The 22,650-nt window shown below is 47.2% G+C and overlaps 1 protein-coding gene across 1 annotated transcript in view; it reads left to right on the top strand.

Moving 5' to 3' along the window:
• Positions 1 to 22,650, top strand: part of MB21D2 (Mab-21 domain containing 2) — a 65,294-nt gene that overhangs the window by 38,435 nt on the left and 4,209 nt on the right. The window lies entirely within an intron of this gene.

Genomic DNA, 22,650 nt, shown 5'->3' with positions numbered 1-22,650 from the left:
GTTAACCTGAGTGCTCTACCTTGGAGATGTGCTACCCTAGATAATAACATAGTTTCTGTGAAACTGTTGTTTGAAAGAGGTCTCCTTGACAACTAAGTTTCTTGGCAAGGGTCTGTTATCACTGGATGGAAGCTAAACAGGGAGCCTGGAAGGTAACCAAATGCCAGGAGCTGGCCTGTCTGCTATGTCAGACATCTTCAATGGCAAAGGCAGAGGAGGGTCTGCCCGCATCCAGAAATAGCGAGGCAGTGAGACTCTTGGCTCCCTGTGTGCGTGTAGATGGAGGGGAAGGAAAAATGAGTGGTCTCAAGGAGCACTGTGTTCAGAACTTTGTTCTGTCACGGGCTCTGAGCCCCTGGGGGAGCCTTTTGTGAGAGGGTCTGAAGGGTGGAAGACTCTGGGCCTGAGTGATTGTGCCCCTGATGCATCAGCTGAGTGCTGAAAAAGGCCAGGACTTGGACAGATGGAGTGACGGAGATTGGAGGCGGGGGAGCCTGGCCTTCTGCCAGCCTGTGGAGTGGGGTGGGCAGATCACAGAGAGGAGCTGGAGGCAGGTCAGAGGAGGATAATCCTCAAACGGCGATGAAGGCTGCAGCTGTTAGCGTTAGAGCATGGCATTGCAAAGGTTTTCTGCCGCTGTGCTGTGGGTATCAGCAGAAGTCTGCCAGCCCTGAGAGCTTGGTGAAGTGCGGCACTGACCGGCTTGTCCCCTTCCGTTAGTCAGTGTCCGAGGGGATGTTCTGGGGCATTCAGCTGAAGGTGGAGGAGCCTGGAGGTGTGCAGAGCCCTGGACAGAGCCTTGCCTGGCATGGAGTGGGGTTGTAAGACCTAAGACAGTAGCTGGAAGGGAAGGCAGTGGGCTGCTGGAGCTGGCATTTGGATACACTGGTGTGTGTTGCCTTAGAATAACTGCTGAGCTCAACCTGCATTTTTGTCCCCCTTTGCACCGAGTCACAGCACTCTGTAATGTCTGAATGCTTCTTCCCAGATGGCCCAGTGGGGCAAGCGAGGCACTCCGGTGGGAATGACTGACTCATGCTGAGCAGGGAAGCAAGTGAGGAGCCCAGCAGTACAGCTAGTGAGCAAGTGAGGGCTCTCCAGGCCCCTGGAAGCCACTTGCTACTGTCCCTGGCAGAGGCACCCAAATTGCGCTGTAGTGCAGGACCTGGCAGGCAGGCAGTGGTCCCTGTAATAGAGCCCTTTGCTCCTGCTCTCTGAGGCATTTCTGATTTCTCCAGTACAAGTGTACATTGCTGCTGTTTTGCTTTGAGACTGCAGGGAGTTTGGCTGGGTGGAAGATGTGTTAAGGGATATTAGAAAATCCAGCAGAGTTCCTGGTATGAAAGTGGGCACCTAGAAAATCACAGTGAGGCAGGGACCATTAGGTGCTGAGAAAAGATGTGCTGCATCCTTGCCCTCCAGAGAAGGGAGCTCTCTGCCCTGGGGAGAATCTGCCCTGCCCTCACCATCCCTAGGGCTGCAGACAGATCCCATTTTGGAGTGTCTTCCCAGGACATTACTGACCCAGGGAACAATACATGGGATCCTTCTATCCCTTTCCTAGCAGTGCCACCTCTCCACCTCCCTATATGAGGCCCAGTATGTTTTACTTGCCCTTATTTTACCTGATAAATTTGTGGAGAGAGCTGACACCAGCCGTCCACGGGGAACCTCAGAGGGAAGAGCAGTGAGCTGGTTTGCTAAACCTGAGGCACTCAGAAGCTATGAGTTGGACTCTAAAAATAAAAACTCTTGGTGTATTTTTATTTCTGTTCTGTTTTCTTCAGCTTTTTAAGTCCATCTGAGCCTCATCTCCTTCAGGGTATTTTTGGTTATTTGCAGTGGTAGATAGCAATTGCTCATTTCTTTTCATAAATTTAAGCTGAGACTTTTGCCCCATCTTAGGACTCCAGAAACTGGGGTCTTCAGCAAAAAGGCAGACGCAGAAGACAAGTAAGAATTGGCAATATGGCCAAATGCTGAGTATCGAACATTTGTCAAGCACCTCCAGCACATCTTTGCTTAGTGCCAGGACCTGAATGCAATACAAACACTTGTCTGAGCCTCAGGATTTGGAGGCTTTGGGAGGCACAGGTCTGTAGGGGTCTGTTAGGTTGGTACGTGGAGGTGATGGATGAGAATGGATCTTCTTCTGTGCCATAGCCGAAAATGGTTTGTAACAAAACATAATGGTCACTACTGCCCAGCTGGCAGGGGCTGTTGATAGCTACTGTCTCAAAAGTGCAGACAGGTCTCCATTTGCTGAAATTTCAGCAAATTTTTCCTCTCTCTGTTCACTGGGAAGTTTGAGATCTGGCTCAAACTCTGCCAGCAATTCTGTGCAAGAGCTGTCTAAGATGAACCCCGGCCCTGCTTGTTCTCATTCCGCAACTTGGGATGCGCTGGAGCAGGCAGATCAAATAGTTATGAAGGGTGTGAACAAGCCCTGGGAAAGAGCAAGCAGGCGGCTTGTTTTATGTTTGCTGCCCTGTGTTTGTGTGAGTCACGGAGCTGGCAGTGGTCCTGCTTTCACCTTACAGAGAGCAGAAGTAAGTGTGTAAGAGCCCCACGCTAATTTGCTGAAAATAGCTGAAAGCCAGGCTCTTAAGATACTCACAAGAAATTGCAACTCCTCTATCTATTGATTCTTTTTCTCCCCCCTTCAACTTAACAGCTTTTAAAAGACAGTAAAACAGGGAAGAGCATGCATGCAGCCTGCAGTGCGTGGCTGTCTGACCCAGCCCTCGCCTGGATGGCATGTGCGTGTGACCTTGCAGTGCGTGCACAAGTGACCACAGGGCAGTCAGTGGGATGGTGTGTGGAGACAGACATTTGAAGCAAGAGAGACGAGGTAAAAAATGTCTTCCCGTTACCCTGGAGGCTACTGGCATGCCATGCCGCTGTCACGGCAGCAGAGAGGCTGGCTGGCTCTCCACCATCACACACCAACTCTGCCCTGAGCAGTCAGGGAGCAAGGCGGTTTACACCTGAGCTGGTAAGTCTCTAGCGGTTGTGGCATGCCCCTGCCATTCGCCAGTGCAGGGGGCAAAATACCAGTTGAGTGCCTTGCAGTGGTTCCAGCTCATAATTGCATTTTTTGTTTCTGCTTTTAATCAAGAGTGATGTTAAATCTTATGCTCTCATTAAAGCTCCAGCTTCTGGAGCCAGTAGATGATGCTGTGAAAATCCCAGCTTTGTTTCTGAGCAGGGGAAGGAAGTCTAGAAAGGCAGTCTGGCAGCTTGTAGCCTGGGGGCAAAGGTAGCAACAAACCCTGCGTTCCTTCCATGTTTCCATAGGCCAAGTCCATACATGAGCTCCTGTTACAGGTTTGGAACACAAGGGTTGGCAGAGCAACCTCTGATCTAGCTGGCATGTTGGGAAAAGCAGGAAGAGTGCTTCGACTTGCAAAGGATACAGGGCTTGCGTGATGGCCATGTATTCAGGCCAGCTGAGCTGAGCAGAAGGGGAAGTCAGTGAGAGAGGCTGCTGTCACTTAAGCCATTGGTGTGGGGAATGCAGCTGTGGTTTGGGGGCTTACTGAACCAGGGCTGTTTATGTGCTGAGCATCTCAAGCAGGTGAGAGAGCCAGCCATCTCCCAGCATTTGTCCTTCATGCAATCAAGCGATTGCTCTTTAGCAACACAGGCTCCCCTGAAGCCCAATTCCTCCATTTCCTCCCTGACTTAAGCAGTCTTTGCTTCACTTGTTTCCACATCTGTTTCTTCTGTTACACAAACTCTGGTCTCAGGCCTCTGAGCTGAAATACCCTGGGCTTTCAAAAGCATGACTCTGAATTGCAGAGTCTCTGGCTCCTCTCTGCTGCGTGCCCAGCTCATCTTACCCTTGGTAGAGCAAGCAACAAAGTCAGGGAGCTAGTGAGTGTTGCTGTTCAATGCTTAAAACCCATGTGTGTCTTCTGAACTGCCACAATTTTGCTTTAAACCCAGACCACTCTCCACTGGATTCAACAATTATTCCTCTGGGAATCTGCAAGCTTTGTGGCCATGTGAAGCCTCTGTTTGACACTTCATTCACTTTTTCTGGTTCCCCTGCCTTTTTTGCGGATGTGTGCCAGTCCTCAGGACCTTTACCGTCCCTGCTCCCCTGACTTCCCCAAAGGAGAGGATTTCCTCCGGTGGTCTGTGACCCATCTACCCCTCCACCCAGCCTCCTTGCAACAAGTGATCTGCACCTCACGCTGTCTGGCTGCTGGGGCTGGGCAGACATGCCCTACACACTACCCCTTTCCTTTTCACAGAATCACAGAATCGTATAGGTTGGAAAAGACCTTTAAGATCATCGAGTCCAACTGTAAACCTAACACTACCAAGACCACCACTACACCATGTCCCTAAGCACCTCATCCAAACATCTTTTAAATACCTCCAGGGATGGCGACTCAACCACTTCCCTGGGCAGTCTGTTCCAATGCTTGATAACCCTTTCAGTGAAGAAAAATTTCCTAATATCCAGTCTAAACCTCCCATGAACTGAGGAGTCTAAACCTCCCCTTTTAACTGGGGTGGAATGGGAAGATGTGTATGGAGATTCAGAATTCATCCACCTCCCTGTTTTCCAGACTCCTGACTGAGGATGGGTTGGGGGGGAACAAGAACATGACAGGACACCCTGCATCCTGCCCTGGAGCATCAGTGAACCTAAGCCATATGGAGTGCTGTCCAGGGGTTATGTTCCAATACCTGGAAACCAGTTCTAGAGCTTGAAATGGGCTCACTGATGGGTTGCTTCTGGATATGTTTGTCTTGAGCCAGCAAGAGAGGTATCCCAGCAGTATCTCCCATGAGAGCCTCTGAGCAGTGTTGCCAGGGTGGGAAGAGTTCTGGGGTACATCTGCTAATAAGAAATACGTGTTTGTGTCATCCATTAAGGTTTCTGCTGGCTTACACCTAAGGTGTGGGTGTGACAATAACTATTTAAGTGCAGCTTCAGAAGTGTTTGTAGGAGATACCCAGCATCCCGTGAGAGCTGGTTGCTGTTGCTTGGCACGGTGCTATAGTGCGTGCGGTGGCAGCGCTACTAACACATTGCTTGCGGTAACCAGTTTGCTATTTCTGTAAACTCAAAGGATACTTGGTTTTGTTCCTTTGACGCTCCCTCATCCCAGATGTGTTGTGCATTGCCAGATGTTCATAACTGTCTGTGTTAGAGCACACACCTCTCAGGCTGCATTAAGTGCACCCACTAACCACTCTGGACTTGTTCCTTCGCTTGCCCATAACTCAGCTGACACACGGACAGTTTGATGGATCTCGGTACTACCGGTGGAGTCATGCTGTAACCTCCTACCTATTCTACAGCACATTGCTCACAGCAGAGGGTCTGTATCTTGAATCTGAGGAGTCACACTGACAAAATAGGAATAAAATCTCTTTGAGTAAGAAGCTAGTTTTGGCTTCCAAATGTCTCTGCTATTTAGGTCCATTTTAAATTTATTTAGTTTAGGAATTTTATACACTGGATTAAAACATGCAAATACCGCTTTACAAGAACACTGGTTGTTTTTTCTTTTTCTTAAAGCTTTCTTCCCCTGCTGCATCTCTGGGTAGACTTTCCATTTATTTCCCTGAAACAGCTTCAAAATCCCAGTCCTGCTCTTCAAGTAGATAGCATGGATGTATGTGCATTCCTACATGACCCCCTTTGCGTTTAATGTTGAATGTTCCTAGATTACTTTTGTTGCATTCACTCTGTTCTGAGGATGAAAATAAATAAGGGAAACTAGTTAGGTGTCGACTTCACCTTCACCTTTAGTCCGAATCACCGGAGGGCTCTGTCCTTCAACTGAAGCACCTGCTTCCACTGAACATAGCAACTGCTCCTCTGCCTGTGTGCAGGTGTGTGCTTGCTGTGAGTTTGCTTGCTTTTCAATGAAGAAATAGAAAATCTAAATTTCGAACTAAATTTACCTGCAATGATTCATTCAGAGCACTGCTCTTTTTATAACTTATTAAAATGCATTAGCAATAAATTCTTAACAGTGCTTCTATAAACAGCAATTGTTCTGCTTTGAAGCCATGATGCACACTGCCTGCTCAGTTATGCTGCTGTGTAGAGTAGCATAAATACTCAAAGAGAAATGACACAAAAGGAGCCTTGTACAGATGGCTTGGACAAAATGCTGGCCTTTCCCTTCAGTCATCACAAGCTGGAAATCTGGCATTAAATAGGATTTGTAGACAGGTTTGTTGTCTATCTTCTGGCTTATCCCCTCTTAAACTTGCATCTTGCTCCCACCCCGTACGTTGTATACTATCAGAGGACTTCTGACATACACTAGATGAAAATTATGTACCAAATCTGGTTTGATAGAAGATAGCCTGGTACCGGAGGTCTCTTTCCTCTCATAGCAATAGTTGTGTCAGAGCTGGCTTCCTCTTCACTGTAAACCCTAGCAGGTGATGGGGAAAGATGTTTGTATGCCTGCATGTGGCTTCTTCCCTTACCCACACTGCAGTGTGAAAACTCTATCGCCTTTTGTTTTGAACGGTTCTTTTTCTCTCTGCTCGCAAATCCCATAGGCCTGCTGAGCTCTGCAGCCCAGACACACTGATGCATTCGTGCCATCTGCTGTCAGAAGAGATGATTGCATGTACCAGTTTTGCTGGAGTTTTTCACAACTTCTGTGGGGATCTCATACGCGGAAGGACAATGATCATGCCCATAGCAAGGGGGAATGTTTCCTGTCTTCTTGTTAAGGTGGCTGGGTAACTGGCAGTAAAGTTTGAAATAAGTTTTGAAGCTCAATATTATGATCTAGAGAACCAGCAGTCAAGTAGAATGTTATAAATTCAGGAAAGCAAAGAGATGTTTTAGTAGCATCATGATTTCCTAAGCCATCTTTCTGGGAAGGGGTAAAATGGTGCTTCTTCCTCAATCCCAAAGTTCTGTGGAATATTTCTTGCTTAATTTCTGAGTACTCAGAGTATAATTTGGGGCAGGGAGTTGTGGTTAGCAACCAATTCTACTTTACAGGGTCCTCCTAGTGGTGCCCCTGTCTATAGGCAGAGAATGCCAATGACACATCGGAGCACGAGCAAATGTTACCTCTTTGGGAATCAGCATACTTTTGCCCTCTTTGGGGCTATGGCCTGTGGATAAGGGCTGGCTGATGTCTGAGCTTAGCCTGGAAGTGCCACAAACCCCATTCAGCATGACACCTTCCATCCCTGGTGGGGAAGCAAATCTGAAAGGTCTTTTCACCTGATGGCAACACTCCTCCTGGAGGGTTGTTTTGTGAGCCAGGGAATGCAGAACAGAATGTAGTTGGGTAGAAGAGCTCGCTGGGGCCTCAGGTCTGGGCCCAGCCAGTCATACCAGGTAGGGCTACATGGGCACAAGGAGAACAACCCCAGCTGGAAAGGCAGTGCAGCTCAGCATACGACTTGTGCTTTGCTGCTGATTGGCTTCAGCTGCAAATCAGCATTTCTCTGTCTCTGCCTCTGCCAGCTCCTTCCCCAAGTGCAGCCAGGAACAAATAAGTAGGATTGTGCTCAGATGTCTTCTGGGCACGAGCTGTACCTCAGCTTTGTCTGACTTCAGGGGCGAACATCCTCGTTAAAGGGCCAGCTCACACCCTCATATTCCCGCTTCTACCTCGTGCAATTAATTCTATAGACAGTGTTAGCAAATTTAGGAGGTCTGTAATCTTCTTCATTTGTCCGTTAATCACAGGGCGGGGGGCCAGCTGTCAGTGGGAAGCTAGTGAGGAGGACAGTGTTAGTTGTTGCTTTCTGCGTAGCAGGACTGTATTCAAACAATATCCATTCCTGTTGTGCTGGGAAGTGTTTTCATGCAAGGCATAGCAAGCCCTGCAGGAGCTGAGCATCCACCGGGGAATTTTACAAAGTGTTTTCACAGCAACATCTATAAAATATAGGTGAGGTTTCTAATTACTGAATTCATTTGAAGGGTCTGTATTCTACATGTACCTGCCTCTTCTAAGCCTAACTTCTTTATCAGCACTTGTGAACAAAGCTTTTTAGCATTTTTCATTATTGCTACAGATATATTAGGGAATTTGTAGGGTTAAAATTCAAGATTATGCACTGTGTAAGACAAAAGAGAAGGTAGTTTAATTTTTGAGAGAAAATTCAAATGCAGCAGACCTGCTAGGACAAGATCACAGAATCACAGAATCACAGGGGTTGGAAAAGACCTTTAAGATCATCGAGTCCAACCGTAAACCTAACACTACCAAGACCACCACTATACCATGTCCCTAAGCACCTCATCCAAACGTCTTTTAAATACTTCTAGGGATGGTGACTCAACCACTTCCCTGGGCAGCCTGGTCCAGTGCTGGACAACCCTTTCAGTGAAGAAAAATTTCCTAATATCCAGTCTAAACCTCCCCTGGTGCAACTTGAGGCCATTTCCTCTCGTCCTATCACTTGTTACCTGGGAGAAGAGACCGACCCCCACCTCTCTACAACCTCCTTTCAGGTAGTTGTGGAGAGCAATAAGGTCTCCCCTCAGCCTCCTTTTCTCCAGACTAAACAACCCCAGTTCCCTCAGCCGCTCCTCATCAGACTTCTGCTCCAGACCCTTCACCAGCTTCGTTGCCCTTCTCTGGACACGCTCCAGCACCTCAATGTCTCTCTTGTAGTGAGGGGCCCAAAACTGAACACAGTATTCGAGGTGTGGCCTCACCAGTGCCGAGTACAGGGGCACGATCACTTCCCTAGTCCTGCTGGCCACGCTATTTTTGATACAAGCCAGGATGCCATTGGCCTTCTTGGCCACCTGGGCACACTGCTGGCTCATATTCAGCCGGCTGTCAACCAACACCCCCAGGTCCTTTTCTGCCTGGCAGCTTTCCAGCCCCTCTTCCCCAAGCCTGTAGCATTGCATGGGGTTGTTGTGGCCCAAGTGCAGGACCTTGCACTTGGCCTTGTTGAGCCTCATACAATTGACCTCGGCCCATCGACCCAGCCTGTCCAGGTCCCTCTGTAGAGCCTTCCTACCCTCAGTCAGATTGACACTCCCGCACAACTTGGTGTCATCTGCAAACTTACTGAGGGTGCACTCGATCCCTTCGTCCAGATCATTGATAAAGATGTTAAACAGAAGCGGCCCCAACACAGAGCCCTGGGGGACACCGCTTGTGACCGGCCGCCAACTGGAGTAAACTCCATTCACCACAACTCTTTGGGCCCGACCATCCAGCCAGTTCTTAACCCAGAGAAGAGTACACCCGTGCAAGCCATGAGCAGCCAGTTTCTCCAGGAGAATGCTGTGGGAAACCATGTCAAAGGCTTTACTGAAGTCTAGATAGACAACATCCACAGCCTTGCCCTCATCCACTAAGCAGGTCACCTTGTCGTAGAAGGAGATCAGGTTGGTCAAGCAGGACCTGCCTTTCCTGAACCCATGCTGGCTGGGCTTGATCCCTTGGTTATTCTCTACATGCCGTGTGATGGCACTCAGGATGATCTGCTCCATCAGCTGCCCCGGTACTGAGGTCAGGCTGACAAAGATCTACCAGTATCCTGTGGTTTTCCTTAAGGCTTATTACTGGAGTGATGTGAGGTTCTCTATTAAATAAAGCAGAGTGTAAACAGAGCATTTCTAGTTCTCATGTTTTCAGGGGAAAGTTAAGTGAACTAACTGACCTTACTACGTTATTGGGTTTGAATTTTCAAAGGTAGCTGCCTTTCCTCTGTCTTCCTTGCAAAAATGCCTGGAGAAAATGAAACTTGAAGATATTGCTGTGATTTCATGGCCTGTCTCTTTCTTCATGGATGTTTGGGTTGGGGACACTGCCTCCTAAAACTTTGGGGGATTGGTGAATGGGATCCTGCTCCCTTGAGCTTTTCAGAGTCACCAGGGTGAAGCAGTGCTGATAGGAGATGAGATGTGAAGAATGAGCTTTGATTGTCATCAGCTTTCCATTACAAGAGGACTCTCAGATCCTACTCCATGAGGTCTTTTGCATAAGTTTCTGACAGTTCTCTGGACCCAAATCTTGCTTATATCAATATTCCACTAGAATTTTAGATGAGAAAGGACTTTGGGACTAGGCTATTGGAGAGAATGGCTTCCCGGAACATACTCTGTGGAATTTATACTTGATCAGCAACAATTTTGCTTTCTCGTCTTTCCTTCACCTCACAATGTAACTATCATCCTGATGAGCTGAGAGATCACCAGGCCTGCTCTAAATAAATGTGTGTGTGAGGCTCTCTTTCATGCCAAGTAAGCACAAAAAGGCTTTGCAACAGATGTGGGGCTGGTCTCCTGGAATTTCTCCTGGGTGAGGAGAGCAGGCAAAATGGGATGAGAGTCCTGTGCAAAGGGCCATGAGTGCTTCATGCCTGAACTGTTACTAGCATTTCAAGCCCTGCTCCTGGTAACAGAGAACTGCTCCAAAAATACAGCCCTCATCTCACTGCAAATGCTTACAGGGCATCAGCTAGCTGTGAGCACTGCCAGGCCCTGCCTCAGAGCTCCACCTGCTCCTCCTTCCCACCAGCCAGTTCATGCCTTACATGGGAAGGAGGGCAGTTGCAATACCTGGATCTTGCAGAGCCACCTGGCTACATGACTACTTACTGTTGCTTTCGAAAGATCACAGTGCATTTCACCTTTGGAGTCCTGTGCCAGAGTGACAGTGGCATTTTACTGTGTGCCTTCACGCAAGGTGGCCCAGGTTCTGCTCTGCTGTAGCAATGGTTGCTTTTCCCTTTCTCTTTTACTCTAATTGTTCCAGCTCCTGTGCTTCCTGGCTGCTGCCTGTGCTGCAGGGTAAGAGATCCTTGACAGCTGCTGGGGCCCTGGGCTTGGCGCTCGATGGAGATCGAATCCGCACAGCGCTTCCTGCTATGCTCTTTAATGGATGCCAGTGATCAGCTGCACATAAATGACTATAAAATCTGAGAATTTAGGGACTGACAGTCGCTGTTAGAAACCTCTGCTGGCTTTTCTGCGCTGTCAGATATGACCTCTGCATGATGAAGCCGGGGCAGGAGGGTAGGAGCAATGGGACATGGACAGGCAGGTTTGGAAGGCTTAGGTTTTCCTCTGTCTGTCTCCCATGGACAGGGAGGAGGAATGCCCTTGAAATTTCTGTCAGGTGTTCCCACTCACTTCAGGGGAGCTACTCTGTTTTCTGCTAGCAGAAAATCTGGCCCATAACTTCTTCCCCTGGCGATGTGGACAAAGGGGAATTTTGCATGAATGTCAAAGCCAACCAGCACTTTTCATACAGCTGATGCTGTACATGGAGGTCACTTGATCTGGCTCCACATGGCTTTGGCAATATTCTCAGTGGTGGGTGGGAAATTGGTTAGTACTACAGGAAAGCTTGCTCTTAGCTTCATGATCTCAGACACAGTTGTATTGTTTAAGCCTTTTTGATTTCAGCACTTTCTGACCAAGGATCTGCATTCCCTGCCTCATCTTGCTAGTCCAATCCATGCTCCTCTGCAAGGACAGAGAAAAATGATGCTGTGGTTCTGGCATTGGGTGTCTCAGCCGTATTTGGCTTATCTGTCTTGGCTTCCCCCAGTGTTTGGATATAGGATCTGTCAAAGGAGCCAGGCCAGGGCTGTATGGATGGAGTCCAGTGAATTCTGGGGGATGAAGAGAGGATTCGCTTCATGTCTTCTTCTCCACCATATGCCTCAGAAAGGCTTCTGAAGACACCTGCTTTCCTTCTGCACTCAGAGAACCGTTTTCCCCTGTGTCCAGTACTCTTTTGGGGCTTGGCTAGTTTCCTGGAATCATCCTTCATTCCCCCTTTTTCTGACCTGTCCCATGGTATAAAGCTAAATAGATTTAGTGATTGGTAGATGAAGAGAATGAAAGTGATTGAAGGAGATGCCATTCTGATCATGCCATTGACCCCAGCAGCCAAGTTTGATAGATTTTAAGGGAAAATCAAGAACAAGAGATTGAATTAAAGCTGTGGTTATCTATCAACCATCTGATGGATGTTTGTTGCCATGTATACTCCACATGTAAGTTTTAGCTTTGCTGGATGATTTAGTGGAGAATTTTTGAGTCAAGGACAAATCTCCTGCTGCTCTGCGGCGAGGTAGAGCTGTTATTACAGAATAGGCAGGCACTGAGGATGGGTGGTGTTGGTTCAGGCCCAGTTCATAAGGAATAGTGCTGTGATTTGCTCTGGCTGTGACTTGTCTTTGTAGAAAACACTCCGCTACAGGAACAGAAAACAAGCTGGTGGTTAAGCAGCTGGAGAGAGAATTTCCAGCATGTTGGATAACTGTAAGCAGGAGGCTTGACAGAACAACTCAAAGTGCATTGACAATGGAGGCTCTTGTGTTATTTACAGGATGTGAGGGTGTGGTGGCATTCTTCTGGGCATAGCCCTCTGGCTGGCACCTGAACATAAAGTGATGCAGCAACTTAGCCCTTTTGGGACAGGCAAACAGATAGTAACTAAGAACAGAAAACCATCCCAGAGGAGCTCAAAGTGCTTTTGCAACCTTGGAGTCAAGTTCTGCCTGGCATGTACACGTGCCCCTCTGGCTGACTTGGAGTGAGAGGAGAGTGTGTTCCCCGGTCTGGAAGGGAACGGCTTTGCTCATCGCTGGAGAGCTGCCACGTGTCTTCTGCAAGAGGCACCTGGCGCTGACTAGACAGATTGGGATGAGAGCTTGAGGGAGGCTGGGGACTTTTTTCTCCTTTTTTCTCCAAAACCTTCCCCTGTCCTATTTCCACTGTTCTTTTCCAGTGTCATCAACGCCCTTTGTAAAGTGGTGGAATTGGTGTTTGCTTCTTCGGGGAGAATATTCTGAAGGTGAAATTAAATTCTGGGGAGGAGGACTCTGTTACATAGAGCAAACCAGCAGTGGAGTGGGGCTAATTTAGCAAGCAGGACTGCTGAGGTATTTCCAAGAGGACTGTGAAGACATCCACACAGAAGTTACCTTTTCATGCGACATACAGTGTTGACCACCTCATTTCACCTAGGGTGTAGCAATACTAGGGCCCACACAAGTGCTGAGAAGGACAATTGGGTATAGGTAGTTTAAATAAGTTGTTCTTTTCGACGTGGAAGAAAGATGACTGACTAACCCATGTAAAATCGTGAGTGATTTGTGAAAGGCGCCATGGTTAGGTGAATTTCTTCATTTCCTGCCAAGCCAGCAAAAGGAAATACTTTTTGACACAACATGTACTTTGTGAAACATGGTGCTGCAAGGCACTGACTATACCAAAAATATAAATGATTTAGAAAGCAATGAGAGGCATTCCCAGCAGATAAGTCAATCAGTGCTGTTAAAGACAAAGCTGCAAATACTGGCTCCGGTTTGGGAAATCCCAAAGCCAGAGACTGCTTGGAGGTTGCAGAGGTTGAAGTTATTATGTTGTACTTTCCTTGCTCTTGTGCTCTTCCCCTGAAAGCAGTCGGCAGCAGTTGCCTGAGACAGCATGCTAGGATAGATGGATGTGTTATGTACCTCACTGAGGTTGTTATGCTCCTGTAAAAAGCACGGTAACAGTGAAGGGACTAGGAAAACAAGGGCAAGAACAGCCTCTCCTGCAAGGAGCTGCATGTTCGCACTCAAGAAGCTTGACCTGGTTTGTGCCCGCTGTTGTTACCTTGTAAGCAGATCCAAGAGAGGGGTCCTGGTGAGTCTCCCTCAATGTAACATCTTGCTGAATACTTAGCAGGGCTCTGGAAGGGTGTGAGCAGAAGTGGCCCATCTAGACCCCGTGTAGCCCTTACCAAATGTGTGCTCTCAGTCCCAGAGGGTGGAACTGATAAAGCCATCTGTCCCCTGGCAGATTTTATCTCTGGAATTGCAGTTCCAGGATAAATGGCATCTTGTGCCATTTCCAAAGGGAATTTTATGTGTTATGCACACTTAAAAATATGGACACCGTATGGACACAATGTACAGTGTTAAGCAGGGTGCAGCAGCAAGCTGTTCTTATAAGCATACTTTCTGCCCCTTCTTCCTTCTGTTCTGCTTGTCGGCTGCTCTCAGACCTCATCGCACGTATTCTTCAGACCCTAAAGCACCTCCTTGACTTGCACTTCATATTCTTTGTAGGCTTTCAGCTTTCAGACACTCTTATCTTAGTTTGGCTAATAATGGCTCTGGAGTAAGTCCATTGGATAAGCAGACTGGCAGGCTGGAAACCCGACATGAGTTTGGAGGGTGACTCTTAAACTCTTCACTATCCAAAGCAGAGTTGCACAGCGATGTAGGGCCTCCCTCTGATAGTGCCAGTTCCAACTCTGGAAGCAGTCTAGCCCTGATATTGTGGTCTCCGAGACCTGAGTATTTTAGCCGAGCAGGTCACTGCAGTAATACCACTGCTGGTTTTGGTGCCAGGGTGGGTTTGGGTGTTTGTGACAGCACTGCCTTTTGCTGTACAGGCACAGCCTTTGAATCTGGGCTTTTTTTTTCTCTTTTTTTTCTTTTTTTTCCTCTTGCACCATGAAATACCCCTCTGCATTGGCATACAGGATTTCAGCTAGCTGGGTGCCTTCCACCAGGGCACATGGGAACTGGAAAAAAACTGGGACACTACTTTTAAGATTGTTTTCAGAGAAGACTTTGGAGAAAGAAGTTGATTTCTTTTACAAGGGGGTGCTGGGTCCCTGCAGTGTGTTCTGTCACCATATCACAAGATTTCTAAAAGGAGCAGAATCAGTAGGACACTGGTGTATCAGTCTGCAAAGAGCAGCTTCCTTTGCTCGCCTCCCATATTTGACTAAACTGGTATCACACGGTTCAGTCTCCCTACTCCCCTCCCACCCCCTGCCTGCTCCCGCCAACAGTCCTCTCAAAATGTGCTTTGTAACTAAAGACTCTCCTAAAGAGCTGACTCTTTCAGTTCTTCTGCGTAACAAAAAACTTGTGCTGCTCATAAATAGATTTGCAATTACCAAGGGAAACAGAAGAATCCATGCAACCCAGCTGCATCAGAGCCGGCCTCCCATCCTGTCTTAAAGAAGCCCCGGAAATTCAACACACGTCACTCAGGCATAGCAGGGAGATCTCTGCAGGGATCTTTCCTTTGAACAACATTCCTCTTCCGCAGGATCTGCTGTTTGCAGCAGAATTGTCAAGGAACCGCAGAGTGACTGTCTTTACAAAAAATGACAAAAGCGTTTTGTTTTTTGACTAGCCTGGGGTTTCATGTATTTCTTTTAGCAGTCAAGGGTAAGAATTGCCTGGCCAAAGCAGAGGATCCTGAGATTTATCATGAGCTTACAAATTGGTTCTCTGCTAATAACATCTGGTGTGTGGTTAATGCCTTCTGAGCAATTCCAAGCTAACTCAAGAGCCCTGACTACGCTGCATCCTGTGGAAAGATTAAGCAGTAGAAAGGAGGGAGGCAGTGGTATACGTGGGTGATCCCTAGCCTTCCCTATAGAAGAGATCACCTATACAAGGGAGATCCCTTCTATATGTCTTCTCCCTAGGCTGCCAGGGGGCATGAGGGAGGCATACCCCCAGCATAGTGGTTTTTGGCCGCCCTGGTGAGATGAATGGGCACTACCCCTGCCTTTGACAGCAGGTATGTCAGCTCCCTGCAAACTTGGGTGGGCTCAGCTTGTCTTAGATCCTGGGCTCAGGCTCTGCATCCCCGCAAAGTGTAGTTAGTTTCCCAGTGATATATTTCTGCATATCCCAGAAAACATGCCTGGAGCTGGGGCATGCAGTACCACAGGACAAGCTTCCCTGCAAGGGCTCTGTGCTGCTTCTTGCTAGAAGTGGTGAACCAATGAGGGAAAATCGGATCCATTGAATCAAAAGTAATTCCCAGCATTTCTGGTCTCCTCAGAGACGTGATTGCTTCCAGGAACCCCTCTGGAGAGCTTCCCTGTGTAGGATTTCACTTGCCCCAGGGCCTTGGATGGGTCTATGGAGGAATTTAAACATACAGCCCTATTGATGTCAGTGAGGACTTTCTGATTTCTTTTATGAGGGGTATGTACCTATGTTTCTTCCCATATGCTGGGGGTGCAATAGCAGCAGCATGATGCTCACTTTCTTTCAATATGATTACTAAAAAATGTTGCTTAAGACAAGAGTCAGGTCCGTGCAAGCCTGGCTGCAAGTAACGGAAGACTTCTGCTGGAGCACAGGCTAATGGTTTGGAGAAGGCAAACTTTAAATGCAAGGTCAGCTGATGATCAGTGCCAGAACACCACATCATTGCTATTGATTGAGGAAATGAGCATCTGAACTTCTTGTTTTGTGGAGATTAAGTTACCTGCAAAGTAAGAAGGAACAGGGGGAAGAAGATATCAATGAGAATGCCAGCTCAGGTGTTGGATTTCTCTAGAGAAAATATCAATTTGAATTCTGTAGACTTTCTCCTGGTGTGCGAGGGAGAGAAAGCAGCAGGGAGAAGGACACTTCTAATTTTGTCCAGTTCTCCTTTCCCTCCCTTCTGTCCATGTGCATGTGTTGAAGTGTGTAAAGCATCCGAGCATCCCAGTTCTTCTGATCATTCACAGGCAGCACTCTGTCCCTAGGCTGAACCCACAGTGCTTTGGGTCTTTGAGCAGGGTTGGAGAGGGTACTCTGGCATCTTCTGAACTCCAGCGTGGGGGCTGAAGCGCAGGTACCAGGCATGTTTATTCTGTGCTGTAGCTATTTTTAAGAGCTGATGTTACACAGGCTTGTGCTGCTTCTCAAATCAGATTAGATGGCAAAGTCAAGAGGTGAGCAGAGAAGCCTGGTAATGAGGAGCAGCCGCTAACATCACTTTTACTTGCTGAATTGCACTGCACAGCTGCCTGCGGGCTGCAGGCCGCCCCTTGCCGTGAACCTGGGGTCTTTTCCTTCTGCAGAGAAGGGGCAAGCTCCTGGCTGTATACCCCACAGATAAGCTTGTGTGCATCGTTTACACGCATCTTGGGATCATCATGTCCCTAAAGGTCTTCAGCAGCCTGGCCATGGTATCTTTATGATTTAGTAGTCTCTTGCTTGCCTCCTGTGCTGGTGATGTATAGAATACATTTGTGATCTTAAGAAGTTGAAGGTGATCTGTGAGGGACCACATTAGCTTTCTGAGCCAGCTTGAAAACCCTTCCTGGCACAGAAAGTCTGCAAGGACAGGGACATTACAGTAAACTTACGGTCCCAGCAGCTTACAGGGAGCCTTGCAGGCTGTGCAGGAGGAGTGGGTGGTGCAGGGGTCAAGGAAGAAAATCAAGGCTGTGCACTGCATGGATTGTCTCCACAGGCTGGTGTGGAATGTGAGCAAGGCGTTTGCTACTGCAGTCGCTGGGGTCTGAGTTGGAGAACAGGAGCAGTGCAGAGCTAGTGCCTGGGTCTGGCTTGGCTCCCTGAAGAACTCCCATGATATGCTTCTGCATGCAAGGTTCTGCAAATCCTCCTTTGTGGAGCCTTTCTGAGCACCCCCTGCTCTTTTGACCTCTCTCTAGTTCCCATGCAGCAGAAGTGTCCCTTAATTCAGTGACTGCCCTGGACATTACCCCATTCAGTTTGCTGAGACCAGGTTAGACTAACAGAATGGCATCTTTCTTTGCTCACATTTTCTTTTGGTGGCAATGGTTGCTTACCTAAGACATCAGGAAGGAAGGCTTCAAGAAGGAACCCCAAATTAGGAAATGCATATGTTGGAAATAAGTTTTTGTGTAATTTTTTCTTGTGGTCAGTTTCTTCAAAGACAAGTCTGTAGGTTGTTTACACAAAGCTGGTCATGAAATAGCAGCAGATCCCAGCACGCACTGCAGTGGTCGTGAAATCAGTTCATCTGAAATTCTGTAATGGATGCTTTTTTTTTAATGGGAAGAATAGTCTCTGTGTCATGTGCATCAGACACCCAGTTCATTCAAGGATGTATCCCAAATGTAGGTGTGACGTAAAAGTAAAATCTCTTTTCTCTGTCTTTATTCTCCTTGTATCACAGTGCTTGGAGTAGAAATAAATCCTATTTTCCTGCCACTGAAGGAACAACAATGGAATGAAACGCTGTCTGTAGAACTCATTTGCTCACCTGTGTTACTCCGAACTGACTGTTTAGTAAACTAACCAGCAAGCTTGGCCTACAGGTGCTGCTCCTAATTCTCACATTCCATGCTTTTCTCATGCTTGTAAGCATACTTACCTGTTACGATGTCAAGTTTTATAGCTTGGGAAGGTCTTAAACTAGTTACACAGCTAGGAAAACAGAACTTCTTTAAGGTACTTTAGACAGAAGTGGTAACTGAACACCAGCCTCCTACTTAGCAAAATACCAGCTTTGCCAAACAACCTTTTCAAAAGAACACGTCACACAAGATATGACTGCAAATTATGTGTTTTGCCTGGTAGCAGCAAGAGACTTAAATATCAATGAACCTACTATGATGCCATGAGAGCTAGTCCTTCAGCTAAAATAAATTTTTTTGTGTTTGACTCTACAGGTCTGGGTTCAGTCTTTACAGACAACTCCACAGGGCTTCTGCAAATTTCACAAGGTTATCTGTAACCCCTATTCCCTTCTCCTCCCAAATGGTCCTGGTACTGAGATGGAAAGAAGAGAACCGAAATGGACCACTGGTGCTATTATCTGAAGTACTTGGGTCAAGTAGCAATCTTGATATTTTTCTTCTTTGTATTTGCACTTACATGCTTGCTGAGCTGGAGTGCCTGCTTCTGTTGTACATACACGTGGTTCTCCCAGCTTGTGTTTGAGCTGTTGAAACTTGGGATGAAAGCTTTATGCCAGGGTAGTGTATGCCATACAATGTTGGCTAATGGGATTCCTTGAAATCCCTTCACATTTCAAATAGATTTATGAATAAGGGGGCAGTTTGAACACATTGCAAACCCCTAAAGCCTTAGTGAATCCTGAATTTGGCCATCTCAACTATTTATAGAACACTCTATGCCTATTCTAGATACATTTTCCTCAAGGGGACCTCATCTCAACCCCCTGCTCCACAGCTTAAACTGGATCAGCAATGCTGCTATGATCTGTTAGCAAAAATTCCTTCTCTAGCTCTGTGGCAGAGCTGCAAATGTTGCTGGTCCAGGCCTTGATGGGGAATTCGTGTGCTAGGCAGACCTCAAGGGTTTGGATTGAAACCCAGCAGCCAGCCAGGTAGAGAGATATTGATGATATATTGGATAATTTCCTGTAGCCATTGCCTGATTATTTTTTATATTCCTCCTCTGCTGGTAGGTCTAGAGTTCTGGAGAGGGAAAAACAAGTGGCTTATTGGCAGTGTACGGCACCTTTCCCTTCCAGGATTCTTCAGCCTTGCGAACTAGGCTTAATGGTGAGCACACAAAACACTTCCTTTCTAGAGGAAGTGTAAGGAGTGTTCTGTGGGCAGAAAGCATTTCCTATTGCAAGGATGCTTGAAATTGGTGTTCGCTTTTTCTTACTCTGCTATAGGGAAGAGAAGTGTCTCTTCTGTGGAAGTACCTATGTGAGAGTGCTTGGAGAGCTGTGCCTCTGACTCTACAGGATGGTTCTTCCTGAAATGTTTTCCATGCAGAAGCCTCCTCTTTGCTAGCTGGCATTTTGTAACCCCTCTGGCAGTAGAGCAGGCTGCGCAGGCTTTATCCAGTGCAAGCTTTGCTTTGTGTTAGTGAAGGCAGGAGTGCTGTAAGATGGTGTAGAACTAACACTGCAGGAGTGGCTCCTGCTCTCATCTGGCTTTGCAGGTTGATCATACATGTTCACTGTTATTTTCCAGGCAGGTGAACATGGGGCATTTAGAAAGCAGGGCTTGAGTCCCACTTGCTGTTGACTGAATGGGGTCTGTCAACTCTGTTTCACCTACATAAGGACAGAGGATCTCTTCAGGCCAAGGAGAACAACTCATCCCACTGTAGATTCCATAGTGGAGAATCTCTACCTTTGTCCTGATTTTGGCTGGGATAGAGTTATTTTTCTTCCTAGTAGCTGGTATAGTGCTATGTTTTGGATTTAGCATGAGAATAATGTTGATACCACACTGATGTTTTAGTTGTTGCTAAGTAGTGCTTACACTGGTCAAGGACTTTTCAGCTTCCTGTGCTCTGCCAGGTGCGTAAGAAGCTGGGAGGGGGCACAGCCAGGATAGTTGATCCAAACTGGCCAAAGGGCTATTCCATACCATATGATGTCATGCTCAGTATAGAAACTGAGGGGAGTTGTCCGGGGGGCAGAGATCGCTGCTCGGGGACTGGCTGGGCATCAGTCGGTGGGTGGGGAGCAGCTGCATCACTTGGGGTTTTTTTTCCCTGGGTTTTGGTGTGTCATCCCCCCCCCTTATTGTTTTCCTTTTCGTTACAATTTATTATTGTTATTATTATTATTATTTATTTTTCCCAATTATTAAACTGTTCTTATCTCATCCCATGAGTTTTCTTACTTTTGCTCTTCAGATTTTCTCCCCCATCCCACGGGGGGGAGGGTGAGCGAGTGGCTGTGTGGGGCTTAGTTGCCAACTGAAGCTAAACTACAACAACCTTTTAGAAAAATCATATGATTTTCTTTTTCAGTCAAAGGCTCTGGCTGTACCATAGGATAGAAGTTTTGGTGCAAAGGGCACACTGCAGAACTTCACAGGACATTTTTCATCCTTCAAGTTTAAAAATATTTGGAAAAATACATCCTTTATTGAATTCTATAGGTTTGAACAGTTTCTTCTGTAGGATAGTTACATTCTGTCCACCTCTCTCAGGAACATCTGCAGATTTGCATGGCAGATGATGCAGATCACAGTCCTGAGCAGAAAATTTTGGGTCAGTGTAGAGGCAGGATGGGCCATCAGGACCCTACATATCCTGAATAGCTGTGCTGCCCCACAGTAAGGGTCAGTACTGACTTGTATGCTAGGAAAAAAGCAACTGCTCCCTGTCCCTATGATGTGATTGATCCAGACTCTACTCCACAGGTCTTGGACTCAACTTAAAACTGGGGTGTAAAGCACCAAGGCTGCTTGCACTGGTTCAAGGACAGGATTTGGAAGTGGTGTGTCAGTACTGCCTCCAGAAGTCACGTCAATTTAGGTACCCATGAGAAATCCCCTTCTTCTGGGTGCAATGAAGGAGTGACTGCCACTTACTCGGCCTCAGGGATAGAGAAGTCTGTGCAAGGCTTTGCTACTCCATAGATCAGGGTAACGTAGCTCACTGTGTATCTAAGCCTCAGAAAATGTCTTTGAGGTTGACAGAAGCTTTTCTTGGTTATTACCCTTTAAGGATGAATGGGTCAGTGTGTGGCAAGATCTCAGAATGGGATTAGCTCAGGACTTAGCAGGAGGAATTTCTTAGCACTCCTCCAGAGCTGCTTCCTTCTCTTGCAGCATCTGGAGCTGCATGAAACAGAAAGGGTTATGTCCTTGCCTGCCTGGCAGGAAAATCATCCCAGCTCAGTGCAGCAAAATGGACTGGGTCCAGTGCTCTTGGAAGCAATAAAACAGGTAAAGTGTATTTAACAAGGAATTCACATGGGGGACTGCACAGTTACCCTGAATATTGCCCCAAGACGCATTCCCCTTCGCGCACAGGCCTCTTCCTACAGTCTCCTTGGCTCTTCCAAGGAATCAGTGTCAGCATAGCTTTAGATTTTGCTCCGATCATGGCTTACCTGTGTGCATGCAGGTAGCGTTTCCTTGCCCCTGGTCCTAGCATGCAGGAACGGAGAGGTGAGTCTCTCTGAAAGGACTGCAGTGCCACTCAGCTAGTGCAGCACTCAGCGCCTTGGGGTGCTGCTGCTGGTGCAGTCTGCTAGGGAAACCCCCTCAGGTCAGGCAGCATCTGTGATCCCATGGAGATGCATTAACTCAGGAAAGGCTCTGCAGTACCTGGGGCTATGCCAGAAGGGGTGCTCGGACTCTGGTGCTGATCATTTGTGTTCACGTTTCAGTAAAGAAACACTCCTTACGTATCTGTCTGTGGTTCCTGGTCTGACGGTGTGATTGGTAGCTCTCTGGCTCACCTCGTCACGCCTCTGGCTAGTTATTCCCACCGATGTCTCTCTAAGACTGGATTCCTCGTAATGGAAGGTCTCCATTTGACCACTCTTGATATAAACAAACTATAGTGCCTTTCAAAAGGTAGAGTAAGTAAATGCATGCCAACAAAAACTAGTACATTTGTGCTTGTAAGAAATAATAATGATGTATCCCTTTTGCAGTGCTTATAAGAGATTCAGCTTCTCCATTCAGAGTCACTGGCCTTAGTTCCCTCGTGTACTGGGTGTGTTGTCTGAACTCAGGCTGGGAAGGAATCAAGAGCATTTAACCACAAGGCGAACACCAGGAGTGAAACAGCCCAGATAGCAGAAGCAGACTACAGAGCAGCCGAAGTGCAGAGCTCAATTTTAAGCCTAATTTGAACGTTGAATGAGGTGCTAATATCTCAGCTACTGTGTGGAGTCTCTTCTCAGTCTGCTGTTCATGTTCTGTGAACAGAGTACAGTGGTATATATAGAATACACAGTGAAGAACTGGCTTTGCGCAACTGGTGCGGGCAGTGCAGGGTGAAGGGAAGTGTCTGGTTTTGGTGTTGAAAATAGAAATCTGTCTGTGCTCTGGGGAGCTGATCAGATATTTTATGGCATGATACTGTCATTATAGCTTGAAGAACCAATTTCAGAGCTGACTTCTGTAATTGCCTGATAGTTTAACCTATCTCCATTCCCCCATAAGAGGAGGACATACTGCCTTCGTTCATGTTGCCTTGTTCATCAGT

Source organism: Mycteria americana, chromosome 7, assembly GCF_035582795.1.
Source record: "Mycteria americana isolate JAX WOST 10 ecotype Jacksonville Zoo and Gardens chromosome 7, USCA_MyAme_1.0, whole genome shotgun sequence".
Taxonomy (NCBI): Eukaryota; Metazoa; Chordata; class Aves; order Ciconiiformes; family Ciconiidae; genus Mycteria; species Mycteria americana.
The sequence above is the reverse complement of the archived record's forward strand: the minus strand, read 5'-3'. Positions and strand labels throughout refer to the sequence as shown.